The sequence below is a fragment of the Aquarana catesbeiana genome, linkage group LG04 (assembly GCF_042186555.1).
Source record: "Aquarana catesbeiana isolate 2022-GZ linkage group LG04, ASM4218655v1, whole genome shotgun sequence".
In the NCBI taxonomy this organism is placed as follows: domain Eukaryota; kingdom Metazoa; phylum Chordata; class Amphibia; order Anura; family Ranidae; genus Aquarana; species Aquarana catesbeiana.
In genome coordinates, this window is record NC_133327.1 from 237,027,434 (window position 1) to 237,047,765 (window position 20,332).

At 42.2% G+C, this 20,332-nt stretch overlaps 1 long non-coding RNA gene across 3 annotated transcripts in view; it reads left to right on the top strand.

Moving 5' to 3' along the window:
- Positions 1-381: 381 nt before the first annotated feature.
- LOC141139794 (uncharacterized) overlaps positions 382-20,332 on the top strand; it is a 1,361,894-nt gene continuing 1,341,943 nt past the window's right edge. For 2 of the 3 annotated variants that reach the window (XR_012243805.1, XR_012243810.1), the window contains exon 1: positions 388-615. This is a non-coding gene — a long non-coding RNA (uncharacterized lncRNA). Of the gene's footprint in view, positions 616-20,332 lie in introns of all 3 variants that reach the window. The other variant, XR_012243807.1, reaches the window with a different exon arrangement.

Below are 20,332 nucleotides of genomic sequence, written 5' to 3' on the forward strand. Positions count from 1 at the left end.
AAAAAAAAGAAGTCAAGTTTAATGATAAATCTGTCCTCAGAGAACCAGCCAGGATGGATAGTATTTGAAAAGGATTTAAAAACCCAACTGTGTGCAGAAATTAGAGTTTTGCCCCTGAATCATATGGAATTACAGTTCTGGAAGCATGTGCCATGCCTACACAATACAGCCCAGAGGAAGCAGCTATTTCTGTTGGTTTTTATTAAACCAACCAAGCAATTTAATTCTTTTGTTCAGGAGAGTTCTACTTCATTGATTAACAAAAGCAGGGATATAATTTTTTCAGCCTTTTTGAAAAGCCTGAAATGTCAAGCCTTTTAAAGCAGATTATTCTGCCTCTGTGCAGTGAATACAGCCAGAGTAACCTTTTGTCTACAATTAAATATTCTAGCATAAATATAAAAGAAAATCAGAGATGGGAAAGATTGACTCACGAGAGATTGGAGAGGTAGATTCACACACTGATAGTGGAAGCAGCTTGCTTCTAATTAAATATGCGACTGAGTCTCAGAGCATTTGCTTTCAGCTGCAGAGAGGAGAGGCTGCCCAAGAATGGGAGGAAGCGCTATATCACATAATCTGTTTGTCCACAGCCTTTCCTTGGGGTTTACCGAGGTATTTTCATTTTTTTCCCTTACATTGTCTTTTGTTACGGGTACTAAAGGTGATCTCTCAAGGGCATGGAGCCAGCTCAGCTCAAAGTTTGCTTCCTCTTGTTTACAAACTTATGGTGAACTGTTTTGTTATTTTGTTTAATTGTGTTCTTTAATGTGGCTTTTTAAGCTGTGTTTTATTCATTATATTTGTAGATCTGTAGTCAATTTATGGGATTTACAATACCCCCCCCCTGCCGGTTTCCGTGCATGATACCATCATTTTGTGTAGGTAATGAAAACTTTTAGCATTTGTTATGCACCTGCAGGTCACGTGCAGGATTTGACAGCTAGGGGTCCGGTGTGGACTTTGATGGCTTATATGTAAACATCATTTAAATACAGGCTTCAGAGATTCTTAAAACAGTGTTGTCCATGCTAGTTTCATCAGTTTTTTTAAATTATTTTATTTATTATATATATTTTTTTTGTTTTGTTTTATCTGCCTATTTTTATGTTGCCTGCAAGAATTTGCTGAAAAGCTACACTACCTATTTGTTACCTAGTTGCAAATATACATGATGTTTCCTTAACTTACTAACATAAAAAAACAAGGAGAAAACTGATTGAAAAAATGCATGTAATGCATGCTAAACTCTGTGTTGAGTGCTGCATAATGCAATACTTCCAAAAGTTGAGATTTTGTTTTTTGAGTCAGGTACTTTTACAGTGTAAAAGAGAAAAATTGTTACCTACTAAATGTTTTTTTTTAATTACTTTCTATAGGGGCATTGCTAGACCCTGACATCCAGGGCACGTGTCTCAGGTCTTCTATTGAGTGCCCCAGGTCTCCTTTGAGATATGGAATTGATTTTTTCTTTGCATTATATAGTATTGGAACAATGTATAATTTTTATCTACTTTTAAATCAATTATTTATTTCATCATACTTTGACATTACAGTTTTTGTTGACAGATTTGTTTTTATTTAGTTAAAACAATTATGTTAGTTTTAGATTTGATCCAAAGTGGTCATCGTGCTGTCCTACCAGCCCGTCAACATTTTAATTTGTGTGCCCAGAGATGCCCCTGGCCCTGTAGGACCCTAGAAATGCCCCTAATTCTCTTGCTGATTAGGCGTTCAGTTGACATATCACATGTTACACATATTGTCTGACAATATGCAAATAAAGAAACTTTAGAGACTTAAAGCTTGATTCTCATGCTTATATCTTTAGCATACAGCTGAATGTGCTGTGGTGTCCTACACAATACCTGGACCTGTTTGTTTACGTTAATTACAACTTTCAATTTCAACTTCCCTGACGTGGTATTGTCAAGCCTCTGTAATTGTGTGGTTGTAATTGTGTGGCTATATTACACTTTCATTTGTGTCACTCTATTGCAATAAAGCTTTTTGTAATCATTAACATCTGGCTGTATTGATGTGCAGCTAATGACATGAAAAGATGACATAATGCAGAGATCATAATTGCTTTTAATGTAAACCTTTTCCATTGATGGATGTCTCTTACTTAGCTTTTATTTTTAATGGAGCTTAGACAACAAAACAACAGGTGCTTTAACTATTTATTAGGTAACACTAATTTTGATTCACTTATTCCTTGTATTTAGATAGCGTTTTATCATTTGTATTTTAAATGTACCCATTATACAATCGGTGATATGTATTCTTACTTATGAATGCTTGCAGAGTTGGACCAAGAAATGAACTGACATTTGTGTAGTACTGAAAGGAAGACTACTTTCTTATTTAGTTAGTCTCATTCACTGATAGGGATTACTTAAGAACACTATAAGGAGTAGGTAAAACATAAGCCATAGCAACCAGATTTCACCCTTCATTAGACTGGGGCAATGAAAAATGCCTTCTGATTCATTGCTTTGGTATAATGCAAGATGTGTATTAGTCTGTGTATAATTTCCTTTGCCTTAGTAAATAATCCTGAATGTTAGTTTTTTTTTTATTTTATGGTCAATTGTCATGTACACTTTTCTCAAAGTTGTTGTTGAGTATGTGCAAGAAAAGAAAAAATATTCAGAAGTGTATTAAAATGTACTAAACCTTTGGAGAACTCCTTTGCTTATATTATTGTGTGAATGTCACCCCAAAACTCTTGTTGCACTAAACTATGTAAGTACCAGATGTAAACAAAATGCAGTTCAGTGTTAAGATCCTCCATCTTTTGCATTGTGTCTATACAGCAGTGGCAGAATACATGACATCTCTCATCATGCATTGTAGTACATTGTTGTGCAACATGTGTACTGCTGATCACAAAAGATATACTCTGTGAAGAGTATAGGATTACCAGAGGTCACATTGGATGTTTGCTTACGCAAGTGGAAATCAGAAATGCCTGATAACAATGTCAGAATTTGATACTTGATAACAACATAATATAATGTTCCCATCGCCAATCCCCAGGGGCTGCTAACAGGTCATTGTTTGGCACATATAGAATACAAGACTTACGCATTTTAGTAAAGTTCTAAAATAAACATGTTTAGAGCTTAAACAATATAGGGTGCACTGAACTCCTCGTCTTGTGGTTTAACATTTAATTCATTGCAATTTACCTAATTACGTAGGTGTCAACCAGGGTGATTGCCTTGGTGGGCATTGGGAATGTGCACTGGTGTGAGGGCCTAATTTCAAAAGGGCTTTTATGAAGAAACAAGTAGAATGTGCACTCTTGCAGGTCCTTTAGGTGGCTTTACGGTTAGATGGTGCAATAGTGAGCGGTAAAACATCTATGCATGGTAATGTGTCGCACTCTGTAGGTTGAGGTGTCAATGTACATATACTACAACACCTCATAACAACCAACTGGTGCAAAAATAAAAAAAATAAGTGGAAAAGGTAAAAATTAAAGCAGAGTGCCAGGCATTTTTTTTTTAAATTTGCAATGTAAAAACAAGTTGACTCATGATGCAAGTTCAGCACTTGCTATGTTTTCGGTCTGCTACAGCTTTGATAGCTGTGGCTCTCATACATGGAAGCAGCAATATTATCTGTCCTCCTTTTTCTCCCCTTGTCTATTCACAGAACGCTTTGTATTCTGTGAAGGTGCGGTTGGGGGAAGAGAGGAGGGGTGGTCAAATGACAATGCAGCTTTCAAGTATGAGAGCCACAGCTTTAATAGCTGGAGCACTAAAAATATACTGAAGGTTATACTATCTGGCCTGAATGAAAGTGTAAATATTAAAGTGGTTGTAAACCTCAGAGATGAAATATGAGCAAAGCATATCTTTCTATATAATGTACTTGTCTCTATCCAAAGCACTGAGTGTGATTTCTCTCTGCTGCCTCGTTCCTCTGCTGTCAGCATAAGTCACTTCTGACAAGTTTTCCTAACGCTAAAAGATAAAAAGGTGATGGAGAAGGGAGCTCCAGCACACAGCCTGTGAGTCATGTCCTTAGCACTTTATGTTCTCTGTGTACTGTGTGAAGGGGTTGTGTGTGTCTTCCAATCAGGGATCAGAGCTGTCCTCACTGAGATCTGCACTGTGAGACTTCAGATCCGCACCTAATGCTGCTAGAGCTGAGAAAACAATAATTTGATCTGTGTGTTTTTGGAATGACCTGCAGATAAACAGGTACAACATATTTAGAAGGATTTGTTTCATCTTTCTGTATCACCTGAGGCTAGTCACTTCACTGGGTGTGTGTGAGGATTTTCAACCTCTTATAGAAAAGACAGCATCACTTAACGTGACATACACCTCCTTACTTAAAGACTACTACACCTCCTTACTTAACCGCTTGCCGACCGTCCGCCGCAGTTATACTGCGGCAGAATGGCACAGGCAGGCGAATCGCCGTCATGGTACATCGGTACCATAGACGGCCACTAGGGGGCGCCCACAGAGTTGATGCGAGTGCCCAGCGGTCTCGATCACCGCCTGGCTCCCGGGATCGATCAGGGCACACGGATAACCGGGAGCTGTGTGTGTAAACATACAGTTTCCGGTTCTCTGAGGGGAGAACTGACAGATCCTCTGTTCATACAGAGTATGAACAGGCAATCTGTTAGTTTCCCTGCACAGTCAACATCCCCCTTCAGTTAGAACACTTCCTAGGACACACATTAACCCCTTCACTGCCCCCTAGTGTTAACCCCTTCACTGCCAGTGACATTTTGACAGTAATCAATGCATTTTTAATCACACTGATCGCTGTATTAATGCCAATGGTCCCAAAAATGTGTCAAAATTGTCCGACGTGTCCGCCATAATGTCGCAGTCACAATAAAAATCGCTGATTGCCGCCATTACCAAAAAAATTATTAATAAAAATGCCATAAAACTATCCCCTATTTTGTAGACGCTAACAACTTTTGCGCAACCAAATCAATATAGCCAAATGGTCCGGGGCTGAAACGGTTAAAGACCTTACTTAAAGGTACTAAGGGGGAAATAAAAAAATGACATATATGATACAGTCTGTCACTAGTGTTTACACAGCAGTTCTTGCTCCCCTTGTCTTTTACCTGTTGAGCCTATTGTTATTTTTCATCTTTTTAACAGCAAAAAAGGCAGTTAGAGGGATGAGACAAACCATTTAACACTGACAGATGTGTTTACAATGGTCCATTTTTATTCATTTATGTAAAACCTTTATCCCAAAAGGTAAAATGTTTCTGTAACTGCTTAACCACTTGCCGACCGCCTCACGCAGATATACTGTGGCAGAATGGCACGGGCAGGCAAAATCACGTACCTGGTAAGTGATTGCCTTTCCGTGGGCGGGGGGTCCAATCAGACCCCCCCCCCCCGGTGCCAGAGGCGGCCGGCATTTGTGCGCGGGCGATGAGAGGTGAGGGGGAGGCCATCCATTCGTGGCCACCCCCTCCCGATCACTCCCGGCAAATGAAAATCTTTCCTCTGCCTCTGTAATGTAAACAGAGGGAGAGGAAGTGATGTCATCTCTCCTCAAGCCGGTGTTTTCATTCCGGCGCCAAGGAGAGAAGACATCAAGTAAGTGCACCAACACTACACGTACAGTAGAACACGCCAGGCACACTTTTAACCCCCCGATCACCCCCCGATCACCCCCCTGTACCCTCTGTTATACTGACACCAATAGCAGGTTTTTTTTTTGCATTGGTGTCAGTTTGTGACAGTTATAAGTGTTAGGGCAGTTGAGGTTAGCCCCCTTTAGGTCTAGGGTACCCCCCTAACCCCCTCTAATAAAGGTTAACCCCTTGATCACCCCCCCCGTCGCCAGTGTCGCTAAGCGATCGTTTTTCTGATCGCTGTATTAGTGACACAGGTGACGCTAGTTAGGGAGGTAAGTATATAGGTTCGCCGTCAGTGTTTTATAGCGACAGGAACCCCCATATGCTACCTACTAAAGGTTTTAACCCCCTGATTGCTCCCTAGTTAACCCTTTCACCAGTGATCACCGTATAAGTGTTACTGGTGACGCTGGTTAGTTTGCTTTTTATAGTTTTTTTATAGTTTATTATAGTTATAATTTTTGGGACACCCGCCGTTTATTACCTTATAAAGGTTTAAACCCCTAATTGCCCGGCGGTGATATAAGTTACATTTTTAGGATCAGGTTAGTGCCAGTACCGCTAACACCCACGCACACAGCATACACCTCCCTTAGTGCTATAGTATCTGAACGGATCGATATCTGATCCGATCAGATCTATACTCCCCAGCAGTTTAGGGTCCCCAAAAACGCAGTGTTAGCGGGATCAGCCCAGATACCTGCTAGCACCTGCGTTTTGCCCCTCGGCTCAGCCCAGCCCAGCCCACCCAAGTGCAGTATCGATCGATAACTGTCACTTACAAAACACTAAGCACACATAACTGCAGCGTTCGCAGAGTCAGGCCTGATCCCTGCGATCGCTAACAGTTTTTTGGTAGCGTTTTGAATCACTCGCTAACAGTCAGGAGCTTTTTTGCCTGTGAGTCTCACTATTGTACCCCTAAATTTAGAGCCCAAAATGGCAAATCGAAGGTACACTAGTGAAGAGGCCTACACGTTTCTGAGCATGACAGATAGTGAAGAGGAAGTCACTCATCTGTGAGATTCAGGCTCAGAATACGATCCTGTAGACGACAGCGGCTCCATGACAGATAGCTCTGACGACGGAGTTGTGGTCCCTGCTAAGGTCAGGTGTACCAGACCCCAATCTTCTTCTTCTGTCCTTGAGGTGCAAGAACCGCAGGTCCCTCGTATGGAGCAGAGAAGTACTAGCGCCGCTATTCCTTCTGGTGAACTGGCAAGCACCAGCGGCCCAGTACACCCTGGTTGTACATCCAGTACTGCAGTAACACTTGGTGACGTGGCGAGTCCCATAAGTACAGTTCAAGCTGGCGAGGTGGCAAGCACTAGTAGTGTCCCACTGCCACCAAGAAGACGAACACAGGCCCGTCGTGCCCATAGTGCCCTTCCTGCTGCATTCGCCAATCCGAATTGGGAACCCACCACTTCTGCAGCACCCGTACTTCCCCCATTCACTGGCCAACCCAGAATTCGGGTGGAAACAGTTGATTTTACGCCACTGGATTTTTATTCACTGTTTTTCACCGAAGATCTCTATAAATCTATTGTGGACCAAAGCAATTTGTATGCTGGTCAACACATCGCCACTATTCCCCAGTCCTCCCTTGCCAGAGATTGGAAACCAATTACGGTTTCCGAATTTAAGCTCTTTCTGGGCCTTTCCCTCAACATGGGCATAAATAAAAAAAGAGTGAGTTGCGGTCATATTGGTCCACTGACCCAATTTACCATATGCCTGTGTTCTCTGCCTCCATGGCCAGGGCACGATACAAGCAGATTTTGCGGTTCATGCACTTCAACGACAATGAACTCTGTCATCCTCGTGGAGACCCTGGATACGATCGGCTCTACAAAATTCGGCCCCTCGTAAACCACTTCAACCAACGTTTTGCAGACTTGTTTACTCCCCATCAAGTTGTCTGCGTTTGATGAGTCCCTGATTAAATTTTCTGGCCGCTTGTCATTCAAACAGTACCTTCCCAGAAAGCGTGCCAGATACGGGGTCAAGATGTATAAGCCACAGGCTATACATGTAGTTTTTTGGTTTACGAGGGCAAAGATAGTCACGTAGAGCCGAAAAACTGCCCTGACTACATAGGAAGCGCTGGCAAGATAGTGTGGGACTTGGTGTCACCCTTATTCGGAAAGGGGTACCACTTGTACGTGGACAATTATTACACGAGCGTGCCACTTTTTAGCCACCTTTTTGATCATCAGATTGGAGCATGTGGCACCGTGCGACCTAATCGCCGGGGCTTTCCCCAGCGGCTTGTAGATTCCCGTCTTAGGCTGGGGGAGAGAGCCTGCTTGCAGTGTAATAACTTGCTCGCTATGAAGTGGAAGGACAATAAGAATGTTTTCGTTCTTACCTCCCTTCATGCAGACACGACGGTCCAAATTACTACGGTGACTGGTGTTGTGGAGAAACCCCTCTGTGTCCACGAATATAACCAAAATATGGGAGGGGTGGACCTCAACGACCAGTTGTTGGCGCCGTACCTAGTTGCCCGTAAGGCCAGACGCTGGTACAAAAAAGTGTCTGTTTATTTATTTCAATTGGCTTTGCTGAATGCTTATGTGCTATACAGAGCTTCAGGACGGACTGGATCCTTCCTTAAATTCCAGGAAGAGATCGTCAGAGCCCTTCTGTATCCAGACGGTGCTCCACCTCACCTTCCCCAACCAAATGCAGTAAGCCGGCTGCATGAGAGGCATTTTCCTCCCGAGTACCCCTACCCAACGAGCGCCCCAAAAAAGATGTCGTGTCTGCAGCAAGCGCGGATTTAGGCATGACACCCGGTATTATTGTCCCTTCTGTCCTGACAATCCTGGTCTTTGCATTGGTGAATGTTTTGAATGCTACCATACACTAGTTGAGTATTAGCGTAGGGTACAGCACTGCACAGACTAGGACACACTTTCACAGGGTCTCCCAAGATGCCATCGCATTTTGAGATACCCAAACCTGGTACCAGTTAAAAAAGTTAAAGTTACAAAAAAAGTGTAAAAAACCAAAAAAAGTAAAAAAAAAGAAAAAACACAAAAATATATAAAATAAAAAAAACAAAAATAGTTGTTGTTTTATTGTTCTCTCTCTATTCTCTCTCTATTGTTCTGCTCTTTTTTATTGTATTCTATACTGCAATGTTTTATTGTTATGTTTTTATCATGTTTGCTTTATAGGTATGCAATTTTTTTATACTTTTGTTTTTTTATTGTTAACCACTTTTTTGTTTTCAAGTACGCCATTCAGCTGCAGAGCGGATTTATTTATCTTGACAGCAACAGCGTTTGCTCCCACGATACATAAAGCCGTGACTCCAGCACTGTCGGAGGTGATTTCACCACCACAGTTACATACTTCAGCATATATGCCGAAGCGTGGGGGCAGCAGTGGGTGGAGGAGCGATTTTCTCCTGCCTTTTGCGGGAGGATGCCCCCATGCTTCAGCATATATATATTTTAGGTAGGCACAGGTTGCGTTAAATGTTTTATTTTTTACTATGTTTTTTTTTGTATTTGCTTTGCAGGTATGGTAAGTATTACTGTTATACTGTAATGTTACTTTGTTTTTTGTTAACTATCATTTGCTTAGCAGGTACGCCGTTCAGTTGCAGCGCGGATTTATTTATCTTGACAGCAACAGCGTTTGCTCCCACGATACATAAAGCCGTGACTCCAGCGCTGTCGGAGGTGATTTCACCACCACAGTTACATACTTCAGCATATATGCCAAAGCGTGGGGGCAGCAGTGGGTGGAGGAGCGATTTGCTCCTGCCTTTTGCGGGAGGATGTCCACATGCTTCGGCATATATATACGGTGCATGTATGCCAATCATTAGAAGTGGGTGGATGAAGGGAGGTATTCTAATGGTGGGCATACCCACCGATCAATATCTTTTTTTCGTTCAGCCCACAGGCTGCATGAAAAAAAAGTTTACTGGTATACGTACTGGTATGTTGCTGGACTTTGAGTGGTTATACCAGAATGATGCCTGCAGGTTTAGGTATCATCTTGGTATCATTCTTTTCAGCCAGCGGTCGGCTTTCATGTAAAAGCAATCCTAGCAGCTAATTAACCTCTAGACTGCTTTTACAAGCAGTGGGAGGGAATGCCCCCCCCCCCACCGTCTTTCATGTTTTTCTCCGGCTCTCCTGTCCCAACAGGGAACCTGAAAATGCAGCCGGTGATTCAGCCAGCTGACCATAAAGCTGATCAGAGACCAGAATGGCTCCAAACAACTCTATGACCCCTTTCACACTGGGGCGGTTTGCAGGCGTTATTGCGCTAAGAATAGCGCCTGCAAACCGCCCCTAAACAGTCTCCGCTGTTTGTTCAGTGTGAAAGCCCGAGGGCTTTCACACTGAAGTGGTGCGCTGGCAGGAGAAGAAAAAATCTCCTGCAAGCCGCATCTTTGGAGCGGTGAAGGAGCGGTGTATTCACCGCTCCTGCCCATTGAAATCAATGGGACAGTGTGGCTATACCGCGGTAATACCGCGGCTATAGCCGTGCTATACGAGGGGTTTTAATCCTTTTTCGGCCGCCAGCGGGGGGTTAAAACCACACCGCTAGCGGCCGAATACCGCAGTAAAACAGCGCTAAATATAGCGCTGTTTTACTGCCGACGCCCCCTACCGCCCCAGTGTGAAAGGGGCCTATGGCCTAAGAAACCAGAAGCTACGAGCATTTCATGACTTAGATTTCGCCGGATGTAAACAGCGCCATTGGGAAAGCATTTTATCACACCGATCTTGGTGTGGTCAGATGCTTTGAGGGCAGAGGAGAGATCTAGGGTCTAATAGACCCCAATTTTTTCAAAAAAGAGTACCTGTCACTACCTATTGCTATCATAGGGGATATTTACATTCCCTGAGATAACAATAAAAATGATTAAAAAAAAATAAAAAAGAAAGGAACAGTTTAAAAATAAGATAAAAAAGCAAAAAAATAATAAAGAGAAAAAAAAAAAAGCACACTTGTCCCTCCCTGCTTTCGCACAAAGGCGAACGCAAGCGTCGGTCTGGCATCAAATGTAAACAGCAATTGCACCATGCATGTGAGGTATCACCACGAAGGTCAGATCGAGGGCAGTAATTTTAGCAGTAGACCTCCTCTGTAAATCTAAAGTGGTAACCTGTAAAGGCTTTTAAAGGCTTTTAAAAATGTATTTAGTTTGTCGCCACTGCATGTTTGTGCGCAATTTTAAAGCATGTCATGTTTGGTATCCATGTACACGGCCTAAGATCATCTTTTTTATTTCATCAAACATTTGGGCAATATAGTGTGTTTTAGTGCATTAAAATTTTAAAAAGTGTGTTTTTTCCCAAAAAAATGTGTTTGAAAAATCGCTGCGCAAATACTGTGTGAAAAAAATAAAATGAAACACCCACCATTTTAATCTGTAGGGCATTTGCTTTAAAAAAATATATAATGTTTGGGGGTTCAAAGTAATTTTCTTGCAAAAAAAAATAATTTTTTCATGTAAACAAAGAGTGTCAGAAAGGGCTTTGTCTTCAAGTGGTTAGAAGAGTGGGTAATGTGTGACATAAGCTTCTAAATGTTGTGCATAAAATGCCAGGACAGTTCAAAACCCCCCCAAATGACCCCATTTTGGAAAGTAGACACCCCAAGAGGCATGTCGAGTCCATGGAATATTTTATATTGTGAAGTTGCGGGAAAAAGACAAATTTTTTTTTTTTTTGCACAAAGTTGTCACTAAATGATATATTGCTCAAACATGCCATGGGCATATGTGAAATTACACCCCAAAATACATTCTGTTGCTTCTCCTGAGTATGGGAATACCACATGTGTGAGACTTTTTGGGAGCCTAGCCGCGTACGGGACCCCGAAAACCAAGCACCGCCTTCAGGCTTTCTAAGGGCGTAAATTTTGATTTCACTCTTCACTGCCTATCACAGTTTCGGAGGCCATGGAATGCCCAGGTGGCACAACCCCCCCCTCCCCCCAAATGACCCCATTTTGGAAAATAGACACCCAAAGCTATTTGCTGAGAGGTATAGTGAGTATTTTGCAGACCTCACTTTTTGTCACAAACTTTTGAAAATTGAAAAAAGAAAAAAAAAATACATTTTTCTTGTCTTTCTTCATTTTCAAAAACAAATGAGAGCTGCAAAATACTCACCATGCCTCTCAGCAAATAGCTTGGGGTGTCTAATTTCCAAAATGGGGTAATTTTGGGGGGTTTTGTGCTATCTTGGCATTTTATGGCCTTCGAAACTGTGATAGGTAGTGAGGAGTGAAATCAAAAATTTATGCCCTTAGAAATCCTGAAGGCGGTGATTGGATTTCGGGGCCCCATATGAAGCTAGGCTCCCAAAAAGTCTCACACATGTGGTATCCCCATACTCAGGAGAAGCAGCTAAATGTATTTTGGGGTGCAATTCCACATATGCCCATGGCCTGTGTGAGCAATATATCATTTAGTGACAACTTTTTGCAAAAAAAAAAAAATTGTCACTTTCCCGCAACTTGTGTCAAAATATAAAATATTCCATGGACTCAACATGCCTCTCAGCAAATAGCTTGGGGTGTCTACTTTCCAAAATGGGGTCATTTGGGGGGTTTGTGCCATCTTGGCATTTTATGGCCTTCAAAACTGTGATAGGTAGTGAGGAGTGAAATCAAAAATGTATGCCCTTAGAAATCCTGAAGGCGGTGCTTGGTTTTCGGGGCCCCGTACGCGGCTCGGCTCCCAAAAAGTCCCACACATGTGATATCCCCATACTCAGGAGAAGCAGCTAAATGTATTTTGGGGTGCAATTCCACATATGCCCATGGCCTGTGTGAGCAATATATCATTTAGTGACAACTTCGTGCAAAAAAAAAAATTGTCACTTTCCCGCAACTTGTGTCAAAAAATAAAATATCCCATGGACTCAACATGCCTCTCAGCAAATAGCTTGGGGTGTCTACTTTCCAAAATGGGGTCATTTGGGGGGGTTCAAAACTGTGATAGGTAGTGAGGAGTGAAATCAAAAATTTACACCCTTAGAAATCCTGAAGGCAGTGATTGGTTTTCGGGGCCCCGTACGCGGCTAGGCTCCCAAAAAGTCCCACACATGTGGTATCCCTGTACTCAGGAGAAGCAGCTGAATGTATTTTGGGGTGCAATTCCACATATGCCCATGGCCTGTGTGAGTAATATATCATTTAGTGACAACTTTTTGTAATTTTTTTTTTTTTTGTCATTATTCAATCACCTGGGACAAAAAAAATAAATATTCAATGGGCTCAACATGCCTCTCAGCAATTTCCTTGGAGTGTCTACTTTCCAAAATGGGGTCATTTGGGGGGGTTTTGTACTGCCCTGCCATTTTAGCACCTCAAGAAATGACATAGGCAGTCATAAACTAAAAGCTGTGTAAATTCCAGAAAATGTACCCTAGTTTGTAGACGCTATAACTTTTGCGCAAACCAATAAATATACGCTTATTGACATTTTTTTTACCAAAGACATGTGGCCGAATACATTTTGGCCTAAATGTATGACTAAAATTGAGTTTATTGGATATTTTTTTTATAACAAAAAGTAGAAAATATCATTTTTTTTCAAAATTTTCGGTCTTTTTCCGTTTATAGCGCAAAATATAAAAACGGCAGAGGTGAAATACCATCAAAAGAAAGCTCTATTTGTGGGAAGAAAAGGACGCAAATTTCGTTTGGGTACAGCATTGCATGACCGCGCAATTAGCAGTTAAAGCGACGCAGTGCCAAATTGTAAAAAGTGCTCTGGTCAGGAAGTAAATCCTTCCGGGGCTGAAGTGGTTAAAACGTGTTATCTGACGTTAGGCTTTAATTTGTTAGTCACTTATGTAAGATCCATCTAAACCTCAGAGTGGCGGCCGGTGGTAATTTTTTTTGGGGGGGGTGTGGCAAACAGTACCTACACCTCCCCTGGTCGGTTGGGTCTGGAGCACTTCTCCCGGGCTTCATAGGCCGGGAGAAGCCTTCCCCTGCTCTCCATGGGCATCACAGCAGCGGCTTCTGTTTCCTCCCTCCTCCTTGGCGGCCAATCGGGACTCTTCTCTTTTCAGCCAATCGGAAAATGGGTCCTGTTTTGAATAGGGAATATTCATTTGCTCTTGTAACACCTGGGTGGGCTCGTAGCGCAATGCTCTGCGCCCGGAACATAGCCTATTTCAAAGCCTATTAGAGCCTCTGGCTCTAATCAGGTGCTTTAAAAAAAAACCCCACCGCTGTAATTCATGCGCCCGGCGTCCTGAAAGGGATGCATGAACGGGATGGCGATCGTGGATAGAAGGGATAGATGGACTGCTAAATCTACTAGTCCACCTAACACTGCCCTCTCCAGACAGTGCTGCTGGTCCAGGGTGACTCATAGATAGAGGAGCCACCTTAGGACAAGAAGTGTGTAACTGGCTGGATGAGCAAGTAAAATTAAAGGAAACAAAACCTAAAAAAATATGCAGCCACCAGATTTAAGGATTGGTAAGCTGAAATATTACATTTTTGGTTTTTACTTTAATGCTGCTTTAATTTTAAATTTAACTGCAGATTTAAAAATAAAAATGTTGCCTGGAGTTTTGCTATAACTTTTACAGAGAAGAGAAGGCTGATGGCCAACAATTGGTTTCTATTACCATGCAAAAGGGTACATGAAGAGACCTCCATATACCCTTTTGCATGGTGATAGAAACCGATTGTTCAGATAAATCAATATTTCGTTATATTTTTAATCATGTTTAATTATTAATAAAATTTGTTTGTTATATTACTCTGTATATTCTTGCACATTTTTACATAAGATACTATCAGTTGCCTTAAAAGTCCACTTAGGGGAACCCCTTTTCTTTTTGCTATAATTTTTACAGGATGATTTTAGGAGGATAATTTTTATTTGCTTTATATCTCTGAATCTGCTGATTGCTGTGATTTGTGCTTTTCACTGAAGGTGACTTCCATATATATTTTTTCATCATCTGCTCAGGTAGAATTGCCCACATTTGTGACCAGTTAGACACATTAGATTGGTCATAGACAGGGTCATTTTTTTTTTTTGTCCAATCCAAGGAAAATTTGACTAGAGAAATGAGGTGCGAAAATGATGACATTCAAGAATGCGAACAATCGCTACTTGTACAGTTTTCTTCATTCTATTCATACAGTGGGGACGGAAAGTATTCAGATCCCCTTAAATTTTTCACTCTTTGTTATATTGCAGCCATTTGATAAAATCATTTAAGTTAATTTTTTTCCTCATTAATGTACACACAGCACCCCATATTGACAGAAAAATACAGAATTGTTAAGATTTTTGAAGATTTATTAAAAAAGAAAAGCTGAAATATCACATGGTCCTAAGTATTCAGACCCTTTGCTGTGACACTCATATTTAACTCAGGTGCTGTCCATTTCTTCTGATCATCCTTGAGATGGTTCTACACCTTCATTTGAGTCCACCTATGTTTGATTATACTGATTGGACTTGATTAGGAAAGCCACACACCTGTCTATATAAGACCTTACAGCTCACAGTGCATGTCAGAGCAAATGAGAATCATGAGGTCAAAGGAACTGCCTGAAGAGCTCAGAGACAGAATTGTGGCAAGGCACAGATCTGGCCAAGGTTACAAAACATTTCTACTGCACTTAGGGTTCCTAAGAGCACAGTGGCCTCCATAATCCTTAAATGGAAGACGTTTGGGACGGCCAGAACCCTTCCTAGAGCTGGCCTTCTGGCCAAACTGAGCTATCGAGGGAGAAGAGCCTTGGTGAGAGAGATAAAGAAGAACCCAAAGATCACTGTGGCTGAGCTCCAGAGATGCAGTTGGGAGATGGGAGAAAGTTGTAGAAAGTCAACCATCACTGCAGCCCTCCACCAGTCGAGGCTTTATGGCAGAGTGGCCTGATGGAAGCCTCTCCTCAGTGCAAGACACATGAAAGCCCGCATGGAATTTGCTAAAAAAAACACCTGAAGGACTCCAAGATGGTGAGAAATAAGATTCTTTGGTCTGATGAGACCAAGATAGAACTTTTTGGCCTGAATTCTAAGTGGTATGTGTGGAGAAAACCAGGCACTGCTCATCACCTGTCAATACAGTCCCAACAGTGAAGCATGGTGGTGGCAGCATCATGCTGTGGGGGTGTTTTTCAGCTGCAGGGACAGGACGACTGGTTGCAATCGAGGGAAAGATGAATGCAGCCAAGTACAGTGATATCCTAGACAAAAACCTTCTCCAGAGTGCTCAGGACCTCAGACTGGGCCGAAGGTTTACCTTCCAACAAGACAATGACCCTAAGCACACAGCTTAGGGTCATTGTCGAGATTTCATAATTTGCCACGTCACGAATGTTAATTCTCCATTACGAACGCTAGTTTACAAGACCGACAGCTTCTGGCTCATCCTTGCTTCTGAGCATACGTGTTTGTACTTTGGACTTTTGTCTGACGGACTTGTGTACACACGCTCAGAAAATTCGACAACAGACATTTGTCTGCGGAAAATTTTAAAGCCTGCCATCCAACATTTGCCCGCTGAAAATCCAACAACAATTGTCCGATGGAGTGTACAAACGGTCTGATTTTCCACCAACAGCCTGTCATCACACAATTCCCGTTGGAAAATCCGATCATGTGTACGAGGCTTAAGTGTCTGATATAGGAAGATTTCCCTCCATTTTCTGTCCCAGTGACAGCTGTCTGTGAAACGAGGGGTAATCCCCAATGAGGACACAGACTGCAGTACATATACTTCCCATTCCAAAGCTGAACTCTATGTCATGGTTCAACCAAAAACGTAAATGTATTTTATTGGGATTTTATGTGATAGACCAACCCAAAGTGGCACATCATTGTGAAGTGGAAAGAAAATGATAAATGGTTTTCAAATTTTTTTTTACAAATAAATATGTGAAAAGTGTGGCGTGCATTTGTATTCAGTCAATACTTTGTAGAACCACAGCTGCAAGTCTTTTTGGGTATGTCTCTACCAGCTTTGCACATCTAGAGAGTGAAATGTTTACCCATTCTTCTTTGCAAAATAGTTCAAGCTCTGTCAGATTGAATGGAGAGTGTCTGTGACTAGAAATTTTCAAGTCTTGCCACAGATTCTCAATTGGATTTAGGTCTGGACTTTGACTGGGCCATTCTAACACATGAATATGCTTTGATCTAAACCATTCCATTGTAGCTCTGGCTGCATGTTTAGGGTCATTGTCCTGCTAGAAGGTGTATCTCTGCCCCAGTCTCAAGTTTTTTGCAGACTCTAATGCCCCGTACACACGATCGGACATTCCGATAACAAAATCCATGGATTTTTTCCAACGGATGTTGGCTCAAACTTGTCTTGCATACACACGGTCACACAAATCTTGTCGGAAATTCCAAACGTCAAAAACACGGTGACGTACAACACGTTCGACGAGCCGAGAAAAAGGAAGTTCAATAGCCAGTGCGGCTCTTCTGCTTCATTCCAAGCATGCGTGGAACTTTGTGAGTCGAAATTGTGTTCACACGTTCGGAATTTACGACAACGGATTTTGTTATCGGAAAATTTGAGATCCAGATCTAAAATTTTGTGTGATGGAAATTCCGATTGAAAATGTCCGATGGAGCCTTCACATGGTCGGAATTTCCGACAACAAGCTCCCATCGAACATTTTTTGTTTCATGTGTACGGGGCATAACAGGTTTTCCTCTAAGATTGCTCTGTATTTGGCTCCATCCATCTTCCCATCAACTCTGACCAGCTTCCCTGTCCCTGCTGAAGAAAAGCATCCCCACAACATGACGCTGTCACCACCATGTTTCATGGTGGGGATGGTGTGTTCAGGGTGATGTGCAGTGTTAGTTTTCTGCCACACAGCATTAAGGATGAGCCAAACACCCTCTGGTTCGGTTTGCACCAGAACTTGCGAACAAGCAAAAAATTTGGACGAACATGTGAACACCGTTAAAGTCTGTGGGACACGAACGTGAAAGATCAAAAGTGCTCATTTTAAAGGCTTATATGCAAGTTATTGTCATAAAAAGTGTGTGGGGACCCAGGTCCTACCCCAGGGGACATGTATCAATGCAAAAAAAAGTTTTAAAAAACTGCCATTTTTTCGGGAGCAGTGATTTTAATAATGCTTAAAGTGAAACAATAAAAATGAATATTCCTTTAAATATCATGCCATGGGGATGTCTATAGTATGCCTGTAAAGTGGCACAGTTTTCCGCTGTTTAGAACAGTACCACAGCAAAATTACATTTCTAAAGGAAAAAAGTCATTTAAAACTGCTCGCGGCTGTAATGAATTGTCGGGTCTCAGCACTATAGATAAAACTCATTGAAAAAAAGGCATGGGTTACCCCCCGTCCATTACCAGGCCCTTCGGGTCTGGTATGAATATTAAGGGGAACCTCCGAACCAAATTTTTTTGGGGTCCCCCCAAAATCCATACCAGGCCCTTCAGGTCTGGCATGGATATTAAGGGGAACCCTGCGCCAAATTAAAAAAAAAAATGGCATAGGGGTCCCCCCAAAATCGAGTAAGGGGCCGATTCCGGCCCCTTACCACGTGATTAGCTGTCAGCCAATGACAGCTGATCACAAGATGTAAACAAAAGCTCGGTAATCAGTTTTTCGCCTCGCGCTTTCAGCCGATCACCGGCTTATGTGCAAGGGACATCGGTCTCGAAGAGGAAGAGGCAATTCTGCCTCATCTGTGCCACCTGTACCCCCTGCCAGTGCCACCTGCCATTCCCACCTGTCAGTGCCCACAGTGCCTACCAGTGCCACCTATCAATGCCCATGAGTGCCACCTATCAATGCCCACCAGTGGTGCCAATCAGTGTAACCAAACAGTGTCGATCAGTGCCCATCACTGCCACCCATCAGTGCCCATCACTGTCACCCATCAGTGCCCATCACCGCCACCTATCGGTGCCCATCAGTGCCGCCTCATCAGCGTACATCAATGAAGGAGAAAACTGTTTACCTGTTTGCAAAATTTTATAACAAAATATAAAAAAATATAAATTTTTTTTTTTAAATTCGGTCCTTTTAAATTTTTTTAACAAAAAATAAAAACCGCAGTGGTGATCAAATACCCCTAAAATAAAGCTCAATTTGTGGGAAAAAAATTATAAAAATTTCATTTGGGTACAGTGTAGCATGACCGCGTCATTCAAAGTGCATCAGCGCTGAAAGCTGAAAATTGGTCTGGACAGGAAGGGGGTTTAAGTGCCCAGTAAGCAAGTGGTTAAGGAATGTAAAAATATAATAGCCAATTTTGAGTAGTCTCTGCCATTTCACATAAGTTTCTCAGCAGTAATGCAGAGAAACTTAAATATGGAAAAACACAGAATCACTGGGGCTGATTTACTTAACTACTTGACCACTGGGCACTTAAACCCCCTTAAAGCGGAGTTCCACACAAAAATGGAACTTCCGCTTTTCGGAACCCTCCCCCCCTCCGGTGTCACATTTGGCACCTTTCAGGTGGGAGGGGGGTGCAGATACCTGTCTAAGACAGGTATTTGCACCCACTTCTGGCATAGACTCCCATGGGAGTCTATGCCTCTTCCCGTCCCGACCGCGCTGTCTGCTGGGAACACACAGCTCCCAGGAGAGAGCGGGACCACTAGGGACACGCAGCGCGACTCGCGCATGCGCAGTAGGGAATCGGGAAGTGAAGCCGCAACGCTTCACTTCCTGATTCCCTGACCTAGGATGGCGGCGGCAGCTACCGAGAACCGAGCGGGTTCTCGGCGTCCCCTGCCGACATCGCTGGACCCTGGGACAGGTGAGTGGGCATGTATTAAAAGTCAGCAGCTGCAGTATTTGTAGCTGCTGGCTTTTAATATTTTTTTTTTTTGGTGGTGTGGGTGAACCCCCGCTTTAATAACCAGACCAATTTTCAGCTTTTGGTGCTCTCACACTTTGAATGACAATTACTCAATCATGCAACACTGTACCCAAATGAATTTTTTGTCCTTTTTTTCACACAAATAGAGCTTTCTTTTGGTGGTATTTAATCACCGCTGGGTTCTTTATTTTTTGCGCTATAAAAGAAAAAAGACCGAAAATTCTGTAAAAAAATGCATTTTTCTTCGTTTGTTATAAAATTTAGCAAATTAGTAATTTTTTTCTTCATATATTTTGGCCAAAATGTATACCGCTACATATCTTTGGTAAAAATAACTCAAATTGGTGTATATTATTTGGTCTTTGTGAAAGTTATAGAGTCCACAAGCTATGGTGCCAATCTCTGAAAATTGATCACACCTGAAGTACTGACGGCCTATCTCATTTCTTGAGACCCTAACATGCCAGAAAAGTACAAATACCCCCCAAATGACCCTTTTTTGGAAAGAAGACATTCCAAGGTATTTAGAAAGATGCATGGTGAGTTTTTTGAAGTTGTCATTTTTTCCCACAATTCTTTGCAAAATCAAGATTTTTTTTTTTTTTTTTTTTTCACAAAATTGTCATATTAGCAGGTTATTTCTCACACACAGCATATGCATACCACAAATTACACCCCAAAACACATTCTGCTATTACTCCCGAGTATGGCGATACCACATGTGTGAGACTTTTACACAGCGTGGCCACATTTTGAGGCCCAACATGCAGGGGAGCACCTTCAGGCGTTCTGGAGTGCCCAGGCCAATTCTGACATTTCTCTCCTACATGTAAAAATCATAATTTATTTGCTAGAAAATT